This window comes from Myotis brandtii, unplaced genomic scaffold (genome assembly GCF_000412655.1).
Source record: "Myotis brandtii unplaced genomic scaffold, ASM41265v1 scaffold744, whole genome shotgun sequence".
Lineage (NCBI taxonomy): Eukaryota > Metazoa > Chordata > Mammalia > Chiroptera > Vespertilionidae > Myotis > Myotis brandtii.
In genome coordinates, this window is record NW_005370965.1 from 1,297,029 (window position 1) to 1,303,044 (window position 6,016).

General features: G+C 44.3%; 1 protein-coding gene across 2 annotated transcripts in view; it reads right to left on the reverse strand.

Annotated features, from left to right (window-relative positions):
• The window catches only part of COPS7B (COP9 signalosome subunit 7B), a 23,394-nt gene extending 17,873 nt beyond the window's left edge, over window positions 1-5,521 (reverse strand). Inside the window, exon 1 of one of the 2 annotated variants that reach the window (XM_005882959.2) lies at window positions 5,307-5,521. The gene's annotated coding sequence lies outside the window, so the exon portion shown is untranslated. Of the gene's footprint in view, window positions 1-33; window positions 199-5,306 lie in introns of those variants that run through there. The other variant, XM_005882960.2, reaches the window with a different exon arrangement.
• Window positions 5,522-6,016: the final 495 nt, after the last annotated feature.

A 6,016-nucleotide genomic window follows, 5' to 3' on the forward strand; every position in this document is an offset into this window, starting at 1 on the left:
CAGCGGGCGTGAAGCCGAACAACCCCGACTAACCTGGCCTGCTGGGTCCCGCCTTCTCGCTGGCCCCGACCTGTCTTCGCGGTCTCTCCGTCCTCTAGGTCGCTGTCTCGGCCTCCCGGCGCCTACCCGCAGGTTGTCAAGCGTCCATGATCGACCCGGCGTCCGACGCTTTTCTACCTCCGCCGACCCGTCGCCCTTACCGCTCCCCCGGAAGCCTCCCGCTGCTGCACTCGAGTTCCGCCCACACTAGGTTCTCCTCGCTGGGGAAGGGGTCCTTGTGGGTCTTTAGCCCAGGAATCGGGTGGGCGGTCGCCAACCGGGGGTCCGCGAGGTCCGAAAGGTTGGCGACCGCTCAGGCGGTCCTGGGGCCCAAACTATCACCATCACCATTTCCTGGGTCTGAAACCCACCCCTTTGGTGGAGCTTTACCCCCAGGAGCTCCCTATGGCGACTGCGGCTACCCTGGCGTATGGAGACATATTAAGCCTAATAACTGTTTATTAATCGTTTTTCCATGTGCTAAGTGCTGTACATTGTCTTGTTGAATTTTCATAACTTTATAGCCTACAATAGTATCCCCATTTTTCAGGTGAATTAACTAAGCCTAAAAATCCAAAAGCCAGTAAGTAGCAAAGTCTGCTTTGGCACCTAGGCTATCTGAAGCCAAAGACCATGTTCTTGACATCTATTCAGAAAAATGTTTTAAATAAGCAAGAGCTGGACTGAGTCAACAATGCCTCTGTGACCAAAATGACATTCATGGCTGCATCTGGGACTTACCAACTCCACTGGAAGATGGCTAAGGAAGATGGCTACATAACTGAATACTTAGGCTGATTCCTTTAAAGTACAGTATACACCACAGGCTTTCAGGTCTTTTTTTTTTTTTGAGGATATGTTTATTAAAGCTGGGAACAGTGAAACAAGGAAGGGCCTAGGATAAAAGAAACATCAGGAGAGAGCCTACGTGGGCCTGCTCTGGCTCTCTAGAAATGTTATGGGAAAGAGGTGAGCCAAGGCGGGGCTGCTGTCAGCTCACTGAAAAGTCAGAAAAACATGGGGCCTTGGAGACAGCAATGCTGCTGCCCATTGCTCCACTGGTTGCAAATCTTGTGGGGAGCCTTAGAGCTTAGGAGAAAGAAAATTCATTCGAAAAGGAGATTCAAGTGGTGTACCCCAAGAAGGACTCTCCGACTTTCAGGTCTTGAAGATGAGGAAAAGACCTCTATTTGCCCTTTGTGCTTTATAGAGTGCAGAAATCAGGACAGATGTGAAGGAGCCTAACAACAACCCATTCATGTATTCAAAAAATTTCTTTAGCACCTATTATTTTCTAGAATGTTATATGACTAAAAAACAAGGTTCTTGCCCTCAAAAGCTTCAATGTGTTAAGTGCTATGAGAGACAACACTTTGGAAGCACTTGCCCTCAAAAGCTTCAATGTGTTAAGTGCTATGAGAGACAATACACCAGTTGAGGAGGAAGGAAAAAAAACAGGCATCTTCAAGGCAAAAATGGGAAGAAAAGGGGGCAGTGATCACAGTTACAGGCTTGCACTGTGCAACATATATTGATGCAGAAAAGAAACCCAGAATAGCTGGAACCAAGGTTTCAGAAATTAGGGAGACAGAGCTGGAATCAGGTCATCCAGGGTCTTGGAAACCACAGGCCTGGCACCATACCCAGTAAATACCTAAATAGAGCAAAGTATCTACCTGTGAGAGTTTACTGTCCCCTGGAAGAGACAGGCCTATCTGACTATGATAGATGGTTGCCACAGGCACCTAGGAATACAGGCAAGGCTCTCCTTGGGGAGAGGAGATCTAAGGCACACTTCTGGGGGAGATGAGGCTTGAGTTGAACCTGGAAGAATAAGCAAGCAAATCACAAAGGGTGAAAACCATATAAAAGAGGTTTTATTTGCTCTTAAGGGCACTTGGAGGGCTATCGTGGGGTTTTAAGCTGTGGAGAGCTATGAATAATTGCCATTTTAGAATGATCACACCAGCTGCTCTAGGAATGGATTGGATGTGGAGAGAACTGGAGCAGGGAAACCCTTGAGTGACTTGATGTATTCCAGATAAGAGACTGTGAGATCTTGAAGAAAGGCAGTGGCAGTTGGGCATGTAAAAGAAGGGATGTTGTCAGAGACATTTAGACCATAGGTGCTACCATAAATATTCCAGCAGTGCCTCCACTTCCTCCAGGACAATGTGCAGACTCCAAGGCTGCAGCTAAAGCCTTTTGCACTATGCCTCCTGCCTACCCTTCCGTCTTTGTCTTGCCTCACCCTCTTTACAGCCCAAACTCCAGGCCTTGCCTTGCCCACCACAAACTACACCCTCACTCACAGCAGGGCCTCAAGCTAGCTCTATCTTCTTTGCAAATCTCTCCCCTCATAATTCCCTGCTAAAATCCCACCAACAATACCCTGAACTCCAAGATCACATCACTAGTACCACTGAAGGAGGAGAAACTCATGGATGTCAAAATGGGAGCTTCCAAGCTGAATACTGATTCGGGATTTCACCCCTAAAGGCACTGCTGAAGCATTTCAAAGAGGTTTCTACTGGTATTACAACAAGTATACCAATGTCAAGAAAGGGAGCATCGATGGGGTTTCTATGGTGCTGGCAGCTTCTGTGTGTTTTAACTACCGCCATTCGTATAAGAAACTCAAACATGAGCTGTGACTGAAGAGCACCACTGAAAAGGGCCCAATGTGGACTCCACATTCCTGACCATGATCTTTGTCCAGCACCTGTGAATCCTTTCACCTTGTACTTAATAAAAGATGACTGGTTAAAAAAAAAGTTTTTAAAATAAAATCCTACCAACCCTGTACACAAAGATTTCTTAAACTTTATGTAAAAAGCATTAATTGTAAAAGAAAACACAACTATTGCACTAGAACTAAGAATTTCTGTGTATCAAAATACACCAGTAAGGAGGGTGAAAGGACACGCTACAAACTTGGAAAAGATATTTGCAAGCATATATAATTCCATATCCAGGCTATAAAAAGAACTATAAATCAATAAGAAGACAAACAATAAAAAAAAGAAGACAAACAGCCCAGTAAAAATAAATAAATAAGTAAATAAATAAATAAATAAATAAATAAAAGATTTGAACAAGTATTTCACAAAAGAAGACATCCAAATAGCCAATAAGCACATGGAAAGGCCCTCAACACCAGAGACACTGTAAATAAGAACTATATGTTATGAGATGCCACATTTAACCAAAATGGCTAAAAATAAAAGACTGGCAGCACCCAGTATTGACAAGGTTAAAAGTGAACTAGAACTCTTACATTGCCGGTGAAGGTGAAAACTGCTACAAACACTTGCATAACTGGCAATATCTACTACTGCTGATCAACATAGCCAGCAACTCCTCTCCTGTAAATGAATACACGAGTCCACAAAAAGAAACATAAGAATGCTCATTGCAATTCCTGGCCCAGTAGCTCAGTTGGTTAGAGCGTTGACCTGATATGCCAAGGTTTTGGGTTCGATCCCCGGTCAGGGCATATACAAGAATCAACCAATGAATTTGTGAATGGGTGGAACAACAAATTAATATTTCTCTCTCTCTCCCTTCCTCTCTCTCTCAAAATCAATTTTTTAAAATTGATTTCAGAAAAGAAGAGAGAGATAGAAACATCAATGATGAGAGAGAATCATTGATCAGCTGCCTCCTGCACATTCCCTACTGGGGATCGAGCCTGCAACCTGAGCATGTGCCCTTGACCAGAATTGAACCCGGGACCCTTCAGTCCATAGGCCGATGCTCTATCCACTGAGCCAAACCAGCTAGGGCTAAAATCAATTTTTTTTAAAAAGAATCAACCAATGATTGCATAAATAAGTGGGAGAACAAATCAATGGATCTTTCTCTCTTGCTCTTTCTAAAAACATCAACCAATTAAAAAAATTATAATAAAGATTGCTCATTTCAGCTTTGTTAATAAAAGCCAAAAGTTGATAACTAATAACCTAAATGTCCATCAACAGTGCTATATGCATACAATGGAATACTATTCAGCAATTTTTTTAAAAGCTACTGCTACATACAGATGAATATCACAAAAATATTGATGAATGAAAGAAGACATTCATATTGTACATATTGTATAATTACATTTAAATGAAACTCAAGAACAGATAAAACTGATCTATGGTAATAGAAGTCAGAAGAGTGGTTATTGGGATGGAAAGATGCAGTACTGACTGTAAAGGGGCACAACGGGTCCTGGAATAATTCTATACCTTGATTTGGGGGGTGGTGACACAGGTGTACACATATGCAAAAACTGTGCCCTTACTGAATGTTAAAAATCTAAAGAAAATTTTTAACCAAGAAAAAAAAGATTCTACTTATCCTTCACATTCATATGCCACCTCCTCTATCAAGTTTTGCCAGCTAGAATACATCTCTTCATGACAGCCTCTGTAGCATTCTGATGTCCTTTCTTTTATGCCATTTATCATGCTCCATCTCAAATCTCAGTGGAGTCTCCTCATTTCCCTAACTAGATTATTATCTTCCTGTGGCAGTAACCATGTCTTTCACCTTTTACTGACAGAGGGCCTGGCAAATAAGGAAAGCTGAGAAAACTGTTTGTTGAATTACATGGAAGGAAAAATTGGGTGGGTACCCATATGGGTTAAAAGGGAACAAAAAGAGGAAGGCCTAGAAAAAGAAATAAATCTCCAAGGAAACCTTAACTTACACTACAACTATTCCTGAAATCTCATTAAATGTCACCTTGAGCAACAAAGAATGAATCAAAACACCAAGTCCTACCTAGACTGAAGATGAACAAACATCACACTTACAGGAAATCCACCAAATAAATGCTTACCTAACCTCTGGGTGGTTTCAACCTGTAAGAGGAAATTTCACCAAGGAGAATAATAATCACATAGCCATGCTGCTAAAAATATCGCCAGCCTGGTGTGCAAAAAGCTCAGACAGCGGGTCAGGAGACTTAGGGCCTAATTCTAACTCTACCCCAACTTGCTGTGACCGGTGGACAATCTCTTCGCTTCTGTGGGCCTCGGTTTCCTCATTTGTAAAACAAGAGGGGTCGGATTAGCAAATTCTCTAAAGTCCTTTCCTGTATTTATATTCTGGGTATACAATCACTCTCTCCCAGTCCAACGCAGGAACACAATAGAAACCCCCGCAAAACACGTAAAAGGCGCTCCAGACCATAAAACCAACATGATTTTAAGGAGTTATTTTGTTACATTATCTTTCACGGTTTAATCAGTGTTTTTGTTTGTTTGCAGCCTTACCATGATTTGCAGGAGATTTCTGAGTTCCATGTAAACAGAAGTTACCTCTCTGTGGGCTGTCATCTTCTTTTAGAGTGAAGAGGGTCTTCCCGCCTGGTCCCAACTCTCGAGATTCAAAAACCACCAAACCTGAGAGAGGGTTTACGAATGTGCGCACACTGCGCGGCACACTGAAGTCTAAGTTACAGGGGAATAGGGTTTATGGAATGCTGGGATTTGTAGTCCCTGGGCCTCTTTGCGCGCCGGGACCTATGGTTCCCCTGTGCGCCTCTGGAATGCTGGGAAATGTAGTCTTTGGTTCATCGCACAGTGCTGCCTGCCGTCATCTCAGCACCCAGCGGCGGGAGCGAGCCCTTCGAGCCTCTGCAGATCTGAAGCCAAACCTCCGGGGAGCAAACTCTAGGCAACAAGAACGAATGAAAAATTTGCCCTACGGGACTTCCCGGGGAGGGCCCTTCCCATCGACGCTCTTCAACCCCCCCACCCCCCGCGAAGCCGCTACGTGTTTCTATTGGATGAGCATAATGCCAATCGCCGAGACGGGCTTTCTATTGGCTCTTGGGCGGGCACTCCAAGGCTAGGGGGAAGGAGAAGGGATCAGGAGCGGGAGCTGAGGGGAGGGAGAGGCCGGTCCTGGTCTGGCAGCCGCCTCTGCTCGCCGGAGGTCTCCAGGCGGGGCTGCGGCTCAGTCCTCGGCTCCGGGGCAGGGT